Source organism: Geotrypetes seraphini, chromosome 13 (assembly GCF_902459505.1).
Source record: "Geotrypetes seraphini chromosome 13, aGeoSer1.1, whole genome shotgun sequence".
In the NCBI taxonomy this organism is placed as follows: domain Eukaryota; kingdom Metazoa; phylum Chordata; class Amphibia; order Gymnophiona; family Dermophiidae; genus Geotrypetes; species Geotrypetes seraphini.
Window position 1 is genome coordinate 589940 of NC_047096.1, and position 20503 is coordinate 610442.

At 43.0% G+C, this 20503-nt stretch overlaps 1 protein-coding gene across 1 annotated transcript in view; it reads left to right on the plus strand.

The window, feature by feature from the left end:
- Nucleotides 1-5560: 5560 nt before the first annotated feature.
- EPS8L3 (EPS8 like 3) overlaps nt 5561-20503 on the plus strand; it is a 75196-nt gene continuing 60253 nt past the window's right edge. The window contains exons 1-2 of the mRNA XM_033918552.1: nt 5561-5687; nt 6450-6651. The gene's annotated coding sequence lies outside the window, so the exon portion shown is untranslated. The remainder of the gene's footprint in view (nt 5688-6449; nt 6652-20503) is intronic.

Below are 20503 nucleotides of genomic sequence, written 5' to 3' on the forward strand. Positions count from 1 at the left end.
ATCTCTCAGCGTATGAAAGGTTTTCCATCCCTTTTATCAGACGTGTCGCTCTCCTCTGAACCCTCTCGAGTATCGCCATATCCTTCTTAAGGTACGGCGACCAATATTGGACGCAGTACTCCAGATGCGGACACACCATTGCCCGATACAATGGCAGGATAACTTCTTTTGATCTGGTTGCAATACCCTTCTTGATTATACCTAGCATTCTATTCGCTCTCATAGCGGCCGCTGTGTACTGTGCCGTCGGCTTCATTGTCATGTCCACCATTACCCCCAAGTCCCTTTCTTGGGTACTCTCATTCAATAACATCCCTCCCATCGTATAGTTGTACCTCGGGTTTCTGCTTCCCACATGCAATACTTTACATTTCTCAACGTTGAACTTCATCTGCCATCTCATCGCCCATTCCCCTAGTTTGTTCAAGTCCCTTTACAATTCTTCGCAGTCCTCTTTAGTCCGAGCTCCACTAAATAGTTTGGTGTCGTCCACAAATTTTATTATCTCACACTTCGTCCCTGTTTCTAGATCATTTATGAATATATTAAATAGCAGCGGGCCAAGCACCGAGCCCTGTGGAACACCACTCGTGACCCTCCTCCAGTCCGAGTAGTGGCCTTTCACCCCTACCCTCTGTTTTCTACCCGCCAACCAGTTTCTGATTCTTCTATATACGTCTCCGTCCACCCCATGTTTCTTCAGTTTCCGGAGTAGACGTTCATGAGGCATCTTGTCAAAGGCTTTTTGGAAATCTAGGTATATGATGTCTATAGGGGCTCCTCTGTCCATCCGTTTGTTAATTCCTTCAAAGAAGTGCAATAAGTTATTTAGGCACGATCTCTCCCTGCAGAAACCATGTTGGCTGGTTATCAGAAGTTCATTTCTTTCAAAATGTTCATCGATGCTTTCTTTTATCAGTGCTTCCGCCATTTTCCCTGGAACCGAGGTCAGACTCACTGGTCTGTAGTTTCCCAGGTCACCTCTTGATCCCTTTTTAAAGATGGGCATCACGTTGGCTATCTTACAGTCCTCCGGGATCATGCCTGTTTTCAGGGATAGATTGCAAATTTGCTGAAGTAGTTCCGCTATCTCCTCCTTTAATTCCTTCAGAACCCTTGGATGGATTCCGTCCGGACCCGGGGATTTGTCAGTTTTTAGTTTTTCTATCTGCCTGCGCACATCCTCAAGGCTCACTTCCATGGATGTTAATTTTTCTGGTTGACTTCTATTGAAGAATTGCTCAGGTTCCGGTATGTTGGATGTGTCTTCGTTTGTAAATACAGATGAAAATAACATGTTAAGTCTTTCCATGACCTCTTTCTCCTCCTTCACCACTCCCTTCTTGTCACCGTCGTCCAGCAGGTCCCACCTCCTCCCTAGTCGGCTGCTTCCCTTTAACATATCTAAAGAATAGTTTGAAATTTTGTGCTTCCCTGGCTAGCCTCTCTTCATACTTTCTTTTGGCTTTTTGAACGACACGGTGACATTCTTTTTGATACTTCCTCTCGGTTTTGTCCTTTTTCCATTCTCTGAATGAATTTTTCTTATTGCCTATCGCTTCCTTCACTATTTTAGTTATCCACGCCAGGTCTTTTGTTCGACTCTTTTTGCACCCCTTTATGAATCTAGGGATATACAGATTTTGCGCCACGCTCAACGTGTCCTTGAAAAAAGACCAGGCATATTCTACCATTTGCCATTTTTTGGAAATGTTCCTAAGTTTCTTCCTTACCATTCCCCTCATTGCTTCGTAGTTTTCTTTCCTGAAGTTGAAAGTTGTCGCTATGGTTCTCTTTCCTTTCGGTATTCCAACCTCAACCTTGAACTTGATCATATTATGATCGCTGTTTCCCAAAGGTCCCACTACTTCCACTTCCTTTGCAGTTCCCCTTAACCCATTTAGGAACTAGGAAATGAAGGATTTTGAGCATGAAAGAGGTGTCTACTGCTGACTTGTAGTTGGGTTTTCTCAGCAGCCACTCACTGCCACTGGAAACTAGCTTTTCAGAAAAGGTTTTTAATGCTACCTGAGGGGCTAAGAGTTGTAATGCATGGCTGGTGGGTTGTGGGTTTTGTGGGCAAGATATGATGTGAGACTTAATGACATTTATGCATCAGATTATCGCTCCATTAACTGTAAATCTCTTTGACTTTTGCTGTCTTAGCGTCTGTTACGTTTGAGAAATGTAATATACCAAATACACAAAATAAATAAAAGTAATTAAATAAATGATTCTTCTTGGATAGCACTGCCATGCAGGTCATTCACAACTTTCCCTTGCTAAACGTCAGAGATAAACAAGAGAAGGGTGGAAGGAAGAAGAGAGATGGGGTTCAGCTAAATATAGAGAGGGGGTGCAGGTAAAAAGAGAAGGCAGTCAGGTCAGTAGATAGAGGGACTTCAGGTAAATAGAGAGAGAGAGAGAGGGCTTCTAGCTAAACCTGAAAGACTGCAGGTGAGATGAAGGAGAGAGTGGAAGAGAGAAGGACAGACATTTGAGGCTTGGCTAACACTTCCTTCCAGGGAGAAGGGCCAAGCTTGTTCTTAGTGTGTTTGGGATTTTCCCACCTGTAATAACACTGCGGCATCAAGAGAGAATTTCCCTTTTCCAAACTGTGCTCCTGAAAGCCATGGAAGTTCCCTCCCCCTCCCCTTTTCTCCCACCGTCCCCTGCTTTTCCAGCCATGCCTTTCTCCCCCTGCCTTGGCATGCAATAAATATCCCTTCCCCCGTGTGACTCGCTGACCCCTGCCGCCCCCCATTACTGAGGCAGAGTCTGGAGCTGGCTCCCATCTTCTGGCAACTGCTGTGTCTTGGTCAGGCAGCCGTCCAGGCTTCCGCTGCAGAACTAGAAATGTTGGCAAAGTGACAATCATTCAGAGCACATTCTCTGAAAACTTTCTATTGCTGAGTCATGGAGGAAGGGTAGAAAAAAACAAGATGGAAGATGAAGCGCAGACTTCAAATCTTATCCCTCGGAGACTTAAGAATGTTGTTCTAATCAACACAAGGTAGTCATAGCTCCTGACTGAATGCTTAGCAGAGTTTACTAAGCTACCAAATTACTGTTTTATCTCTCATTAATCTTGCTTCCCTTCTAACATATCAGTCTGCCTGCTGCCCCTAATAGAAATTGCAAACTGCAATGACCTGTAGAGAGGATGCAGCTTGCTGTATAGCTATTCCCAAAGGTGTCCCAGTAAAGAGAAAAACCAGAAGGACTTGACTACCTTTGAGATAAACCATCCTGTGTGCAATTGTAGACACAGAACGCAGATATGCACACTTTTAAGTGTAAAGGAAGAGAATTCCAGATCATAGGGGCTGTCACAGAAAAAATTGAGGTGCGACGTGTACCGATTATTTTTAAAGATGGAATGTTAAGATTGAATTGAGAAATAGATCTTAAAGCTCTCGGAGGGTCATATGGGATCAAAAGTCTGTCTATAAATGCTGGTCAAAAGGGCCATTTTATAAGTTACCCTGTGTGGGACAGGCAACAGGTGATCTTTGAGGACATGTTGAAACGCTCAGCTAATTGCGGATACATTGAAACCCTCAGCTCAGTGTGTAACGGCAGCTAAGAAAGCAAATAGAATGCTAGGAATTATCTAATATAATAAAACACTAAGCGCGCATGCGCACTTTTACGGCGTGTACCCTGATCCGTGTGTCCGTGGCCGGCAAGAGTGCGTATGCACTTAAAATGACCCCACGCTCGCGGCAGCAGAACCCAAATAGCGGCCCGGGAAGAGAATCACTGACCAAAAAGACTCCTTTGCCGGCTCCCCACTCACTCCATAAGTTTTTTTCGCAGTCTGACCCTCCCATCCCTTCCCGACGTCTGACCAGCTCACTTAGTCCTTTGCCGCACTCCCTTCCCTTCCCGCGGTCCCGACTACAAACCTGCTGACTCCAGCAGTGTCTGCAGCACTCTACACACGCTGCTTTGGAGCCTTCTACTACCCTGATTTGCTCTGCTGCATCTCTGATGATGTCATCAGGGACGTGCCAGAGTAAATCAGGGCAGTAGAAGGCCCCGAAGCAGCATGTGTAGAGTGCTGCAGATGCTGCTGGAATCCGGGACCGCGGGAAGGGAAGGAGGGGTGGTAAGGGACTAAGGGAGCCGGCCAGACCACGGGAAGGGAAAGTGGGGGTAAGAGAAATGCTGCTGCTGCACAGGGAAGTGGTGTGGGGGGAGGGAAATGGAGGGGGAAGGAATGCTGCTGCTGTGGAGAGACAGATAGATAGAAAGAAAGACAGACAGCTGGAGGAAGGGAGACAGAAAGAAAAGAAGAAAGACACAGGGGCAGGGAGAGACACAGAAAGACAGACAGACAAAGGGGGCCAGGGAGAGAGACAAACAGAAAGAAAGACAGCGGGAGGGAGAGAGAGACAGAAATAAAGACAAACAAACATATATTCTAGCACCCGTTAATGTAACGGGCTAAAATACTAGTCAGGAAAATAAAGATGAGAATGTTATAATGCCCTTGTATCGCTCTATGGTGCACCTGTACCTTGAATACTGTGCAATTCTGGTCGCTGCATCTCAAAACTGATATAGCAGAATTAGAAAAAGGTACAGAAAACGATGACAAAACTGATAAAATGGATGGGATAACTTCCCTATGAGGAAACATTAAAGTGGCTAGGGCCTTTCAGCCTGGAGAAGAGAAGGCTCAGGGGAGATATGATAGAGGTCTATAAATTACTGAGAGGAGTAATTCGCTTGTTTACTCTTTCCCAAAAAAAACAAAAAACTAGGACTAAGGAGCATGTAATGAATTTACTAAGTAGTAGATTTAAAACAAACTGGAGAAAATATTATTTCACTGAAAGTGTAATTAAATTCTGGAATTAATTGCCAGAGAATGTGATGAAATCAGTTAGCTTAGCAGGGTTTAAAAAAGATTTGCTAATTTCCTAAAACAAAAGTCCATAAGTCATTCAGATGAACTTGGAGAATTCCACTGCATATTCCTAGGATAAGCAGCATAAAATCTCTTTTTCTCTTTAGAGCTTGCCAAGTTCTTGTGACCTGGGTCAGCCACTGTTAGAAACAGGATACTGAGCTGTCTGTCCCAGAATGGCCACTCATATAATCTTATGTTCTAGTGACTCAAAAGATATCTCAGACAAAGTGATTTTGAGTGGAAAGGCAACTTCATTAAAGAAACAAATCCATTCTTAAATTTTATTTTATTTTTTTTTTAATAATTTATATTCTGCATATCCTACAATTCTGTGTGGATTACAAATTATTCAGGTACTCAAGCATTTTTCCCTAACTGTGCTGGCGGGCTCCCACTCTATCTAACGTACCTGGGTCAATGGGGATTAAGTGACTTGCCCAGGGTCACAAGGAGCCGTGTGGGATTCAAAGCCACAACCTCAGGATGCCAAGGCTGTAGCTCTAACCACTGCACCACACACTCCCACTCTTATAGAAAATGATTATTATTGTCCATCTACTGTAGATTTTAAACAACACAACATGACCTGGCGATTCCCTCAAGAAAAGAGCTGAGCCTGGGGGCATTTTTATGTTGTGGTCCAGGCTCCCGTCTTACATGAAACATCAAAACAATTTGGATGCCTTTAAGAAACTGTTGAAAAGACGTCTGTTTTGTTGTATGAAATACACAGTATGAGATTGGCTCTTGGTATTGCTCTTATTGTCAGGTTGGTATTTTATTTTGATTTTATGCTGAATATATTGTTTTGTTTTTCTTTGTTTTTGTGAGATGTCTGAAATGTCTGTGTGTGCTGTTGTACTTCGCCTTGAAAAAGGCGGACTATAAATAAACAAACCACGAAGCATAAATGAATAGGACCCATATTGTGAATAATTTAAATAATTTACCCCCCCCTTACAAAGCCGCACTAACGCCTGCTGCGTGGCAATGGCTCCTGAAGCCCTTTAAATCCCGTGCTAAATGACTTGGTAAAAGAGGCCCTTAAAATATTTAAAATTGGGTTAAAAGTTTTAAAAGATCAGTTTAAAATGATTCACATTTTAAATAAACTAAAGCCCTTTAACAGTGCTTAAGTTCTTTGGGCTCCTTTTATCAAGCAGCTGCTTGATAAAAGGAGTTTTTTTTTATCATTATGGACATTCAGCTGAAATTTTACAATATTTATTTTCAACTTCTTTAATATCTCAATGGAGAACTACCAACTTGGTTTCAATTCAAAACTTCTAATTTCTCCTCTTCACCCAGATACCACTAACAATAGCAGATAAATAGTCTTTTACAGTATTGTTTTATTTATTTAAAAAATGTATCAACCGCCTCTTTTCAGCAACGGCCCCGAAGCCCTTTAAATCTCTATGGGCTTCGGGGCCATTAGCGCAGCACAGCCGCTAGTGCGGCTTTTACAATAATAACTTGCACAGAATATAACAAACAAGATTTTACAGATGAATAATTGCATCTTAAATAGATCTTCACAGTACAGTTCATCTTAAAACCAGCATTCAACGTTTCAGAGAACAATACTGGGAGAGATAAACTTCTTCTTTTCAATGGCGGCGTTCATAAGCCTCTCACAGAAAGTAAACCATCCACGACAGAGCCAGAAACACCTCCATCAAGCACTCGTTTCACCAGCAAAGCGCATTGTTCTCTGGCGCCAGAGCTAAGTGGTATTTGGCTTCTGTTTTTTCAGCCTTTTTTGTATTTGGAATCTTTAGAACTTAAAGCTATCAATAAAAGTGATCTAAAAATGATAAATTATTCCTATGCACAGTCGTGGGTTTTTCCTTCTTTAGAGCTTTTAACATTGTAATGCAGGTGTGAGTTTTTTGCCATTGACAATAAGAACGCCAGCTGCAAATCATCAAAGATTGCTGTGTGATAATAGTTTTTGAGGCTTTTTCTCCACCTGATTTGGATCTTAATATTAGATCTTGGAGAGGTAGCCCACTGCTGGTGAATGACATTTTTTAATTTCAAATCTCCCCTCTCCCGCATAATAACACAAGGAGTTCAGTTGCATGCATAACTAATTTTACAGGACCCTGGACTGATTTATCAAAAATATGGCTCTTTAAATAGTGGCCCACATATACTTTTAAGGCTTCTGCTTTTTCAGTTATGGGAGGGGACCTCTCACACTTCATGTTAATGCTCCTCTTTTACTCACCGTCGCCCTAAAAGGCATGAAAGGGTCCCAGTAAAATCTGCAATTGATTCATTTAGATTTCTTTGAGTTGAAGATTTTGGTCCATGTTGGGCCTTTAGAAGATTGGAGGAAGTGGGCGAAAGCCCTCTCCTGCAACTCACTTAGGGGGAAGACAAATAAGTGTTTCTTCTATTTTATTTCCTGAAACACATCTGTTCATATGGAGCAATCTGTCTCCTGCTATCATCACCCCTTTGAGGTCCCACCATCCCCAGCTCTGTAGTCACAGTTCAGCCTAGAAGAATCTTGGACAGGAACCAAAGATAAAGAAGCATCTTGTAATTAGGACCCAGAACAAATTCTGAGAAAAGTGGATACCACAGAGGTACAAAGACAAGAATCAGGAGGAGAGACAGTGAAAGGGGAACAAAAGTGACTAACCCCCACCAGGAAATGCCTTTTGGTTTTGTCCTCAGAGTCAAGCTGCACCAGGATGCCAGAACTACTCAGTAATGTCCAGCAAGCAGCCCTGCCCACTGAACAAAGATCCTTCAGGGACCTGCTTGGATCCATCAAGCTTTTCTATTGTCAGGAGATTTCCCAGCATGCCTTCTATGTCATTATTTCATATACAGTAAAAGAGCCAGCCATTTAGTTGTACAAAACTGGTTTGAATGCAAAAATGGTTTGTTATCGAGTGTGTGCATACTTTAAAGCCATTTTCACAAACATTTGCCCTGAACAGAGTCGTTTTGGGGCAGTGTTTGGAGCTGCATGTCTGCTTTGGCATTTTTTTAAAATATTGTAGGTGTAATGGGTGTGGCTAGTTCCAGTGGGTAATTATGCACATATGTAACCTTTGAAGATTGCTATATAACACATGTTGATTGGCTACACAACTTATTTTATCTACTTAAAACGTAGGACCAGCCTGTGTACAGTTCTGAGAAACAAACAAACCAACATCCATAATACTAAACACTTAAGCAAACTCAGATTCCTCGCAACGGCTTCAAGCCTGCTAAAGAGCACACAGCTGGTTATCAACTGATGCTCAGATCACCGTCTATCTCACACTGAATATCCCGTTTGGGGGATATTCCAGCGATCAACTATGTCACTTGACATAGCCAGGACTGCCAGTATTAATCAGCTGATAAATCAACTTGTAATGAAGAAAATAAAAATTTGTTCAAACAAAAAACTAATAGGAACCAGAGAACAAATTCAGACCTCCAATACCCAAGGCACTACTTGACTGGTTTTTCATGCCCTTACTGGGGTGGTAAATTCATCATTGGTCTTGGTAAAGTGACATGTGCTCTGAATACTTGTTATATATATTTTTGATTTCAATTTTCATAAATATAAAGTGCATAAGGTGCTAAAGGAAGGAAAGCACTTTTCTTTTGTACCCGACGGTTGCCCAACCGTTTCACTTTCAGTTTCGTCAGGGGCTATGCCTCCTTCTGTTCATGCACCAAACTAATTTAGAAAACTTAAATGGAGCCACAATCACCAGCACCCGCACAGCCTATACTAGCCTTTCCTGCGTACGTTCTGGTTCAGTAGGAACTTATCTAACCTTTTCTTGAATCCCTGGAGGGTATTTTCCCCTATAACAGCCTCTGAAAGAGCGTTCCAGTTTTTTACCACTCTCTGGGTGAAGAAGAGCTTCCTTACGTTTGTACGGAATCTATCCCCTTTCAATTTTAGAGAGTGCCCTCTCGTTCTCCCTACCTTGGAGAGAGTGAACAATCTCTCTTTCTCTACTAAGTCTATTCCCTTCAATATCTTGAATGTTTCGATCATGTCCCCTCTCAGTCTCCTCATTTCAAGGGAGAAGAGGCCCAGTTTCTCTAGCCTCTCATTGTACGGCAACTCCTCCAGCCCCTTAACCATTTTAGTCGCTCTTCTCTGGACCCTTTCAAGTAGTACTATGTCCTTTTTCATGTACGGCTAAGTTCAGTACCAAGATAGACTCCACCTAAAAAGCCTTTGACTTTCTCCATGAGTATTGGCTTAGGTAGTTATGTTTTGACCAGCCAAAAAGAACCCCGGATATGGCACTGACATTAAATTTCTGGTTTTGATGCAGACCTCGGAAGACAGCCAACTTTCTGAATATTGGGTGTTAAGGGAGTAATTCTAGAACTGAGTACTTAGAATGAGGTACTAAGAGGGCATCTGGTAGGAGCATGCTTCAGAGAGACATGAAGGAGGTAATTCTAGAACTTTGTGACTGGAATTAGGTAGAGTGAATGCAAGATAGGAACACGCTTCAGACAGAACTTCTAGCACTGAGTACTTAGAATGAGGTACTAAGAGGGTGTTTTGTAAGAGCACACTTCAGACAGACATGAAGGAGGTAATTCAAAAACTCTGAACCTAGAATTAGGTAAGGAGTCAGCTCCTGGTAGGATTATACATCAGACAGATACAGAGGTAATTCTCTAACTTAAAATGAGGTTATGAGAGGCAGCTGCAAGAGCATGCTTCAGACAGACGTGGTGCTTGGATGCCTTCCTAATATTTACACATTTACATGTGTTCATAAGTGCATATATGAAAGCATTATAAACATTTGTGCGTGTGATGCATGTAGAAATGTGAATGTCTGGGATGTAGAATTTCCTTGAATAGGCCAAGGGTGCTTATAGAGTCTGCAGGTACTTTGCACCTGGAGGCCTGGAAGCACATTTTCAATTCACAGCTGGCAGGTATCACAGCTGCATTAATTACCAGCCAATCTTGTAGAAGTCCACATCATCAATGCTGTACAAGGATTTCAGAATGAAAGCTCCACATGTCAGCTGTCTCTGCTCCATGCAGGTTTAAAACCCCCCACCCAGGGAGGGAGATTTTGCAGCCCTCGATTTTATCCCAGTAAATGTGGAGTCACCCAGGTATACATTTTTGAAAACTGTAAAGGGAGCTAGTGCTGACCTGAAAACATTTTGAACTTGCTTGGATGCATCTAATCTGGCCCTGTGCCTTTGTCCATTCTCAGTTTTGCTAGTTCCAACCAAACATTCTCCTCCTGTAGAGTTGTACCGTCTACCATATCTACTCCAGTCTCTCTCCATTCCTCAGGGACAACAGAACTTCTGCACAGTAACTACGGAGAATCAGAGTGATTCAAAAACCTGAGAAATGTGTCCATGTCTGAGTGTGTGAACGCCCTTCCTCAGGATTCCAGTAAATGCAAAAGGCTCAGGAATGCAGCTCAGCTCTGCTGGCTCTGTTGGAACCTCTACACATAGGGCTTTTCTACCATACGTTTCTGCTTCTTGGACCTTGTGTGTGCATCCACTGTGAAAACAATCCTGGGCTAGACGGACCTTTGGTCTGACTCAGCTAGACTCTTCTAATGTTCTCATGTTTCGCAGACGAGTAATTGTAACATTCCTATTTCCTAATGAAACTGGTGATTGCTTTATATTACTTTTAGAAGAAACTTACTCAGGCTTTTAAAACGAATGTGTTTCTAATGACTTGATGCCAGTAATATATTACTATTACTTTCCATAGCCTTTCCTTTAATTTATTTCCTGTCATTTGACAATTGGCATTCTTTCCTCTCAGATTTAGATTTATTGTCTATTGTTCACTGTTTTGTTTTCTCCTCAGGACAGATGGTCTATTAAATTATAATAAACAATAAACCATAAGATGTTACTGACTAAGAACATAAAAATAGCCTCACTGGGTCAGACCAATGGTCCATCTAGCCCAGTAGTCCATCTTCATAGTGGCCAAGCCACATAACAAGTACCAGGCAAAAACCTAAAATTGTGATGTCACATTGAAACATGATGGCAGATAAAGGCCAAATGGCCCATCCAGTCTGCCCATCCACAGTAACTATGTCATAAGGCCTCATTCCACAAATGCCTAAGAGCCAATTTCATCAGTGATGTTACAATAGCTCAATTGTCCTAGACATGGCTCACATAAGAACATAAGAATAGCCTTATTGGGAGAATAATGGTCCATCTAGCCAAGTAGCCCATCTTCACGGTGGCCAATCCAGGTCATTAGTACCTGGCAGAAATCTAAATAGTAGCAACATTTCATACTACTGATCCCAGGACAAGCAGTGGCTTACCCTATGAAAGTTGCCAAGCTTCAGCAAAGGCTAGATAAATGCTGGGATGCATTAGAAGAAGCTTTATCAGCCAAAAGCCTGAAGTTATACTGCCATTATACAGATCCATGGTGAGACCTCACCTGGAGTATTGTGTTCAGTTTTGGAGGCCACATTATCAAAAGGATGTGAAGAGAATGGAGTCAATTCAGCAAACGGCCACTAGGATGGTCTCAGGACTCAAAGATCTCCCATATGAAGAACGTCTGAACAGGCTACGCTTATATTATCTCAAACAGCGCAGAGAAAGGGGAGACATGATAGAAACATTCAAATACATCATGGGCCGCATTGAAGTAGAAGAAGAAATCTTTTATCTTACGGGTCCCACGGCGACAAGAGGGCACCCGCTAAAACTCAGGGGAGGAAGATTTCATGGGGACACCAGGAAATACTTCTTCACCGAAAGGGTAATTGATAAATGGAATGGTCTTCCACGCCAGGTAGTTGAGGCCAGTACAACGCTCGACTTCAAGGGACGATGGGACCGTCAGGTGGGGTCGCTCCAGAGAAATGCTTAAAAGATGGATTCTCGAGGAGGGAGGGTTCTTGAGTGGGCAGATTTGATGGGCCGTCGGCCTGTTTCTGCCGTCATACTCTATGTTTCTATGTTACCCCATGTCTGTTTCAATAGGACACTATGGACTTTTCCTCCAGGAAATTGTACAAACCTTTCTTAAACATTAACTGTTCTTATCACAACCTCTGGCAACACGTTCCAGAGCTTAACTATTCTCTACCTGAAAAATATTTCCATCTATGGGTTTTAAAAGTATTTACCTGTAACTTCATTGAGTGTCCCAGCATCCTCTTTGCTCTTTTGGCTACTACCATTCATTGAGCATATTATCTATGATGGCATCTAATGGCCTCTTCTATTAAACTGCGTGGGGAGCCACACTGAAGTTCCTACGAGTGTTGGGAGCAGCGCAGGTCATTCAGCGCGGCTTTCTGCGCTAAAAACTGCTAGAACAGTTTAATAGAAGAGGGGGTAAATCTTTTTCTTGGGTGCTAACTCCTGGGTTACTGTCCTGTGTATTTATGTCTCTATCATATCTATCCTTTCCTGCATTTCTTTCAGAGTAAAAATATTACTATCCGAGAGCATAGGTTTAGGGACATCTGTTCAAAAAATAAAGCTGTGGTGGGCAGCCACACTGTAAAATGAATGTCAGAGTTGCTGAGAATTGCTTGGAGTTTTGCTAATTTCATGTCACAGTTTCAGAGACCCCTTATTCCTCTGGCAGATGAACATCCGAGATATCGGAAACTTACTGCGGACAACTCCCGGAGGAGGTTGTGACGGAAACCACCATTCTGAGATTCAAGGGCAAGTTGGATGCACACCTTCTTGAAAATCACATTGAGGGATAGGGGTAGAACAGGGTCTTCATCAGGGAGCACCTAGCTTGGCCTCCGCATGTGCGGGTCGCCGGACTGGATGGACCTAAGGTCTGATTCGGTGAAGGCATTTCTTATGTTCTTAGCAATCAGTATCACTCAGCACCTGCCATTATATTGGGAGATCTCTGCTTCCTAAACATTTGAGGGATGGGGGCCAGGACCTGTAGATGAAATGCTGTTAAAGTAGTTGATTATATACTTGAAGGGTTTATCCAGGGTGTTGGTAAAGTTTCAACTGGCAACCTTCTCACTATTGGGGAAGCTTGAATATGGTTTTGGTGACGTTTTATTGAAACATATGAAAGGCTGAGCAAGGTAAGTGGAAACCTGTTACCTCAAGCCATTGACTATTTGATGGGCTGTGCTGAACAAAAGATGCTTATCCAAAAATGAGGTCATTCTGTTTAGAACGGCATTCACATTGATGTTTTTCGGGGCACAGTTTATATACCGCACTACCCAAAGTACTAGGTGGTTTACATAAGGACATTCATTCATAGTAAGAATTGCATAATAAACATGATATAGATAAATGGTTTATTAAACTGAAGAATGATGGTACTTATGAACACTTTGAATGCAGTCAGAATATTGTAACTTTGCATTTTCCTCTAATTGATGTATGTTTTTTGCTATTTTATTATGTATGGAAATTTGGATAAAGGCGGATCAAAAATGTTTTAAATAAATAAAATACAGAAAAAATCTGATCTATAAATCAATCAAATACCATCTACAGCAGCAGCACAATCTAAAAGGCCTGTTGGAATAGAGTTACCAGAATTTAGTTGACTAAAATCCAAACCCATAGTCCGCCCAGTTCTGCCCAGCCCCACTATACCCACATCACGGCCCCCCAGCCCTTCCCCCTCAACATGTTTATTCACACCGTCAAAGAAATCAAGCAAGATCTCCCTCAGTTGAACCCATGCTGACTCCGTCTCATTAAATCATGTTTGTCTACGTGTTCCACAATTTTATTTTTTTCAATTGTTTCCACCATTTTGCCCAGCACTGAAGTCAGGCTTATCGGTCTGTAATTTGCTGGATCTCCCCTGGAACTCTTTTTAAAAATCAGCGTAACATCTATCCAATCTCCCAACTACAAGTTGACAATCCTTAATTAGTTCAGCCTTTTTCAAGAGGCCTTCCTATCCCCTTTATCATTTGGTTGCTCTTCTTTGAATCATTTCTAGCTGTCATACATCCTTTAAAAACAGAAGGTCCAGAATTACACACAGTAATCAAAGTCTGGTCACAACTTGGATCGATTCAGAATCATTAGGATTTATTCAGAAAGGAATGGAGAACATTATAGTATTCTATTTGTTTTTTGACTCTTCAAAAACTTCATTGGAGGATTTTAAACATTGCCCACATTAATTTTAAGATTTTTTTGCTGAAACCCACATATCTTTAGGATTATTTTTCTCTACATGTATTACTTTATACTTCTCGACATGTGTTGGGAAAACAAAACAAATTCCAGAGTCTCTGTTTTTATAGCTGTTTTAATCTAGCCCAGTTGTCTTATCTCCTCCTACTCTGCTGGATCCTCCTATTTTCTAATTCCTCTTCGTTTAATAGGCAATGTTTCTGAAATCCCAAATTTAATTTTTCTGGCTTCTTTCTACTTAGGCAGATGATACCAAAATCTACAATAAAGTAGACACCCAGGATGGTGTGAATAACATGAAGAAAGACCTTGTGAAGCTTGAAAAATGGTCTGAAACTTGGCAGCTAAAATATAATGCTAAGAAATGCAAGGTCATACATGTATTTGGGCTGCAAAAATCCGAGGGAACGGTACAGTTTAGGGGGTGAAGAACTTATGTGCATGACAGAAGAGCGGGACTTGGGTGTGATCGTATGTGATGATCTTAAGGTGGCCAAACAGGTTGAAAAGATGACGGTGAAAGCTAGAAGAATGCTAGATTGCATAGGGAGAGGTAACATAGAAACATAGAAATAGACGGCAGATAAGGGCCCACGGCCCATCTAGTCTGCCCACCTTAATGTCCCTCCCCTACCTTTGCCCTGTGAATAGATCCCATGTGCCGATCCCATTTGGCCTTAAAATCAGGCACGCTGCTGGCCTCAATCACCTGTAGTGGAAGACTATTCCAGCGATCAACCACTCTTTCAGTGAAAAAGAATTTCCTGGTGTCACCTCGTAGTTTCCCGCCCCTGATTTTCAACGGATGCCCTCTTGTTGTCGTGGGACCCTTGAAAAAGAAGATATCTTCCTCCGCCTCGATGCGGCCCGTAAGATACTTGAACGTCTCGATCATGTCCCCCCTCTCTCTGCGCTCCTCGAGCGAGTATAGCTGTAATTTGTCAAGCCGTTTTTCATATGGTAGATATGTCCAGTAAGAAAAAGGAGGTATTGATGTCTCTGTATAAGAGTCTGGTGAGACCCTATTTAGAATATTATGTACACTTCTAGAGGCCGCACCTTCAAAAAGATATAAAAAGGATGGAGTCGGTCCATAGGAAGGCTACTAAAATGGTGTGCGGTCTTCATCATAAGGCGTATGGGGACAGACTTAAGTATACAGATCTCAATCTGTATACTTCGGAGGAAAGCTGGGAGAGGAGAGATATGATAGAGATGTTTAAATACCTACGTGATGTAAATACGCATGAGTCGAGTCTCTTTCATTTGAAAGGAAGCTCTGGAATGAGAGGGCATAGAATGAAGTTGAGAGGTGATAGGCTCAGGAGTACAGAAAGGGTGGTAGTTGTGTGGAACAGTCTCCCAGAAGAGGTGGTGGAGACAGAGACTGTCTCTGAATTCAAGAAAGTCTGTGATAGGCATGTGGGATCTCTTAGAGAGAGGAGGAGATAATGGTTACTACAGATGGACCATTTGGCCTTTATCTGCCATCATGTTTCTATGTTTCTATTATAGTAAACCATCTCTGTTGCTCAGGTGGAAGCCTACATGAACACAGAAATGCATCCTTGTTTATATGGCACCATTGCTCCCTCCCTTGTGAGTCTGAAAAGGTCCCTTTCATTTTGGTTCTGATTGAGCTTGAAGTGGAAAGTGTCAAGCTAAGCAACGAACAAGATGGAAATGCAAGTGTTTCTGCTGTGCAGTGACAAGAGAGACCTATGAGCTCGCGGCTTGGAAGCTTGGTACTGTGCTTGAATTAAATTGTCTCCTCCCCCCCTACCTAAAGGCTATGTTTCAAATACTTCAGTCATGCTTCCTTCTCTGCAGTCTTACCTTCCAGAAATTACCTCTGAGGGGTGCAATTCTGATGCTTCACAACCCCTCCCTTGCACAAATATTCTGTCCTCCCAGAGCTCAGAATGGCTTACAAGCTTACATACATAAGAAAGCGTATTTAAGCAAAGTGATGGCAAAACATTGTCTGAGAGAAATGGGAAACCCTGCTCACTCCTTACACCTTCTTTGAGGAGAGTGGACCACCTCAACCCCTCTGAGAATTCTAGCCGTGGTCTTGGGCCTCAACATTAGTCATAGGAGGATGTGGCTGATTTTGCTCTGCCTTACCACGGTTGATGTCACTGTTCTTGGCCACCACAAGTGGTTTTTGTGGTTTACCAATTGTGCGTAATGCTGACCCCTCACAGCTGTTGTCCAAATGCCCAGCAGCTGAAGCTTTTCCTGTTTTAGCCCTGAAGACAGGAAGAGAAACAGTGCAAGAATCATTCTGCTCCACCAGCAACCGCCACAGATTGTACAGAAAGGCAGTTCAGGATACCTGAGCAATGCATTCCTCACATCTAGAAACTGCTGAATACAGAAGGGTGTGAATTTGTGAGGGATCTGCATTTAGCTCATGATTTCTTCAGAAATCGCTTAAGTCAGGTACTGCTGGTATTTTCTTACAATCTTAGAGAGAAGCGCACAGTTAACACACGTTACCAGCTGCATGACGCAGAAACGGCTCCAGCAAGGGAGTTAGCTTTAGAGAGTTGTATGGGGACAGAAATCCCACCCATCCCCGACCGTCCCCGCAAGGATCCTCTCCGTCCCCACCTGTCCCCGCAAGGAATTACCTCCATCCCCGCCCATCCCCATAAAAAGCAGCAATTACTTCTGACAGGATCATCAATTCCACAGTTTCTTTTGTGTTTGCGCTGCTGTTTTCCTTGTGAAATCTCTTTGGTGGAACCCTTTTTTTGTTTTCTGTTCAGGTAATTAACTTATAAACCCCCTCTTTTACTAAGGCTGACGTGTCCATTATATTATATGGACGAAACCTGCTTCCAAAGCCTTCCATCCCCGTGGGAGTCCCGTTGGCTAGAGGGGGGTCCCCGTGGGAGTCCAGTGGGCCAGAGGGGGTCCCCATGGGAGTCCCGTGGGTTAGGGGGGATTCCCGCGGGACCCGCAGGATTCCCGCGATCCCGTTCCCGTGCAGACCTCTAGTTAGCTTGTCCAGTTGACATGGGCACACAGCATATTCAAATCAGGCAATTAGCTATTCCACCCCGATGGGGAAGAAAAGCTAATAGCTCCTTCCTCCTATCTGGACCTCCCTCCCTCCCACCAGATTTCTTCATTAAAAAAAGAGGACACATGGTCCTGCCTCGTACTGACCCAGCCCCACCCCCACACAACCTTGTCTCTTCTTCCTCGAGCTTCGGGCTGCATCTGGAGGGCCTCTGAGCATGCACTGATGTCATGTGTGTGATGTCATCATGTCGCATCCCCGCATGGTCGGAGGCCCTCCACATGTGGTCCTGAGTTCGGAGCCTTCCAAAATTCAGACACCCAGACAGTCCTTTAAAAAGAGTACATGTCCAGGTTTTCCCTATCCAAGATGATCTCTCAATACACTGCCTTCTGATCCTCCCAATATCTCTGGTGTCTAGCGGCACCCCCTACCCCCATGCCCTCTCTGGACTCTCATACCAATCCTCCCCTTGGAAAAAGACAGGGCCTCCTGGGATGTACCACATTGGGTTACTTTGACAAATAAGGGAATTTTCCCCCTATTTGATCATCTCTGCCAATGCCCCAACTCATAACAGTTTTTATATACTTTATCAACCAATGGCTCAAAGACCATTTACAAAGGGTCACGAGTGGTTTTCCGCAGGGGTCGGTACTCGACCATGCTGTTCAATGTATTCATAAATGACCTAAAAACAGGGCTGAAGTGCGAAGTTATAAAATTTGTTGACGACACAATATTTTTAGTGGGATTAGGAATAAAGAGGACTGTGAAGATTTACAAAGGGACCTGAATAAATTGGGAGAGTGGGCATATAAATGACAGATGAAGTTTAATGTAGAGAAATGCAAAGTCTTGCATGTAGGAAACAGAAACTCGATGTACAGCTATACGATGGGAGGGCTAGTAATGGGTGAAAGTAGCCTAGAGAAGGACTTAGGGGTACTGGTGAACAAAACAATGAAGCTGTCGGCACAGTGCACAGCGGCCTCAAAGAAAGCGAACAGAATGCTAGGTATAATCAAGAAAGGTAATACAACCAGAACGAAGGGCGTTATCCTGCCGTTGTATCGGGCGATGGTGCAGCTGCATCTGGAGTACTGAGTCCAATATTGGTCGCCGTACCTTAAAAAGGATATGGCAATACTCGAGAGGGTACAGAGGAGAGCGACGCGACTGATAAAAGGTATGGAAAATCTTTCATATGCGGAAAGATTAGAGAAACTGGGGCTCTTTTCTCTGGAGAAGCGGAGACTTAGAGGGGACATGATAGAAACTTACAAGATCATGAAGGGCATAGAGAAAGTGGAGAGGGACAGATTCTTCAAACGTTCGAAAACTACAAGAATGAGAGGGCATTCGGAAAAATTAAGAGGGGACAGATTCAGAACCAATACTAGGAAGTTCTTCTTCGCCCAAAGGGTGGTGAACACCTGGAATGCGCTTCCAGAGGGTGTGATGGGGTTCAAGAAGGGATTGGATGATTTCCTGAAGGAAAAGGGGATTGAAGGGTACAGATAGAGGATTACTATACAGGTCCTGGACCTGATGGACCGCCGCGTGAGCGGACTGCTGGGCGTGATGGACCTCTGGTCTGACCCAGCAGAGGCACTACTTATGTATGTTCTTAACTTAACTAAAAAAATACCATCTATTTATTAGTTACAATATTTCTGAAATAGCCAGAATTTTCTGTTCTGAAGAAGAAGGATTTCCTTTGAAAGCTGATCAAAATATGCATGGTTAGTCAAATAAAATGGTTTCACCTTATTTCCCTTATGTTTTGTTATATTTAACTATATTACCAGAATTTCAAATAACCCTGTTCCATTCTAAGATCGGTTGGCATAGAATTCAAAGATATAATTGCTGCAAAGCTAAATAACTTTGTACAGGAAGAATTAAGCTTCAAAGAGATGGTCAAGGAGCTAAAACTTTGTTCCTATGTTTCAACCTAGTTGTGTCCCTGCCAGTCCTGCGAGAATCTGCTAGATACTCAGGACCAGTATTGTTCAAAGTACTTACGTGGTGGAGTGAAGCTCCTTGATTTGGCAAGGGGCTAATAACCTTAGCAGAGCAGCACATGAAAAAAAGGAGCAAGGTGGAAGAAAATAAAATAGGAATGGAGCGATCTGGAGTGTAAGGTTAAGGGAAAATTGGCCTTTCCTTTTTTTTCTCTCTCTGCTACCTCCCAACTGCTTAGGAGCCCCCCCCCCCCCCTTTCAGACAAAGGGTTCTGGTGGGGGATAGAGCAACCAGAAGCCAGGAATTTCCTAGTGCAATTCCTTAGGGCCCCCCCCTCCTCACTGGGGAAAGGACCTCCTGTTCCACTCCTTCAGTCTGTGCTAGCCATAGACTAAAACCTCAGCGACCGCCTGAAAAATCCTCTACGCTGTTTTCACAGTGGAGGCATTTTTCGGGGGGAGGGGGATCACATATAGGATTATGGAAGCATATACAAGAAAAGTCTTGCATAGGAACTCAGCCACATAATGAAAACATATAAGGAAAAGAAAGAGAAATTTACATGGAAAAATATACCATCTGTACATGATGTTCTAAGACACCAATACAGAGGAAACCAAGAACATAGATGTAAAAAGAAAAAGGAAATCAGTTAGCTTAGCGGGGTTTAGAAAAGGTTTGGATAATTTCCTAAAAGAGAAGTCCATAGGCCATTATTGAGATGGCTTGGGGAAATCCACTTCTTAGTCCTAGGATAACATAAGAACATAAGAACATAAGCAATGCCTCTGCTGGGTCAGACCTGAGGTCCATCATGCCCAGCAGTCCGCACACGCGGCGGCCCAACAGGTCCAGGACCTGTGCAGTAATCCTCTATTTATACCCCTCTATCCCCTTTTCCAGCAGGAAATTGTCCAATCCTTTCTTGAATCCCAGTACCGTACCCTGCCCTATTACACCCTCTGGAAGCGCATTCCAGGTGTCCACCACTCGTTGGGTAAAGAAGAACTTCCTAGCATTCGTTTTAAATCTGTCCCCTTTCAACTTTTCCAAGTGTCCTCTTGTTCTTTTATTTTTCGAAAGTTTGAAGAATCTGTCCTTCTCTACTCTCTCTATGCCCTTCATGATCTTATAAGTCTCTATCATATCCCCTCTAAGTCTCCTCTTCTCCAGGGAAAAGAGACCCAGTTTCTCCAATCTCTCAGCGTATGAGAGGTTTTCCATCCCTTTTATCAAGCGTGTCGCTCTCCTCTGAACCCTCTCGAGTAACGCCATATCCTTCCTAAGGTACGGAGATCAATATTGGACGCAGTATTCCAGATGCGGGCGCACCATCGCCCGATACAATGGCAGGATAACTTCTTTTGTCCTTGTTGTAATACCCTTCTTGATTATGCCTAGCATTCTATTTGCTTTCTTAGCGGCTG